Raw genomic sequence first — 1,076 nt, forward strand, 5'->3', positions numbered from 1 at the left:
CTGCACTAGGCAGGACTTCGAGATCAAGCATGCTTTGATCGGTCTAGTACAGAGAAAGGTGTTCTCTGGTCTCTCTACAGAAATTCCAATGGAGCATATTGAGATCTTCGAAAAAGTCTACAGTTTCACTCGCGCGAATGGTGTTCCACCAGATTACATCAGGTGCATGTTATTCTCATTCTCTCTTGATGGAAAAGATGCACGGTGGTTGAACTCTCTCCCTACCGGCTCTCTCACTTCATGGGAACAGGTCCGATCAGCGTTCCTCATCCATTTCTACTCTAAGGCGAGAACAGCTGCATTGAGGAATAAGATCACCTCTTTCAGACAGCTCACTAATGAGCGTTTCTGCGACGCATGGGAGCGCTTCAATGACTATCGCAGAGAATGTCTTCACCATGGATTTGATGATGATTACCTCCTGAACATTTTCTATGATGGAGTGGACTGGAAATACCAAGGTGCTATAAACTCTGCGAGCAATGGAGACTTCATGACTCAAACCACTGGTAGAGCGTTTAAGCTGATTAAGAACATGCCTGCTAGCTCAGCTAATAAGAAAGAGGAGAGTGATTGCTCCAAGAAATGGAACAATTCCGACACCCAGAAAATAGATGAGCTGACTGCCAAGGTTGATCAGCTACTGAAAAACAACCAAGGGCACGTCTTCAGCATGGAGCAAGCTATGACCGGGCAGATTCAGAACCAGAACCAGCAACAACCGCAGAGAAATTGGCAAGCTGTTCAAGCTACCGGGAACAATCAACCAGATGAGCTGAAGGGTCTGGGTATGATGATGCAACAGATGTTGCAGGGTCAGCAGGTTCAAGCCAAGGTGTTGAATCAGGTAACCACGAAAATGGACACCAGAATGGGCAACATGTTCACTGAGCTGAATAACAAGTATGACACTCTTGCAATTCACATAAGAAAGATTGATGTTCAGCTTGCTCAAACAGCTGAGAGTGTCAAGAGGCAACAAGAGACGCTCCCTGGAAAAACTGATAAAAATCCTAGGATTGAGCACTGTAATGCAATAGAGCAGCCGTTCCTTGAGACTCTTCCAAGCGCAGAAG

At 45.8% G+C, this 1,076-nt stretch overlaps 1 non-coding gene across 1 annotated transcript; it reads right to left on the minus strand.

Annotated features, from left to right (window-relative positions):
- Window positions 1-298: 298 nt before the first annotated feature.
- Window positions 299-405, minus strand: LOC125576743. The gene has a single exon (XR_007315169.1). It is a non-coding gene; the product is annotated as a small nucleolar RNA R71 (small nucleolar RNA).
- Window positions 406-1,076: the final 671 nt, after the last annotated feature.

The sequence above is a fragment of the Brassica napus genome, chromosome A7, assembly GCF_020379485.1.
Source record: "Brassica napus cultivar Da-Ae chromosome A7, Da-Ae, whole genome shotgun sequence".
Taxonomy (NCBI): domain Eukaryota; kingdom Viridiplantae; phylum Streptophyta; class Magnoliopsida; order Brassicales; family Brassicaceae; genus Brassica; species Brassica napus.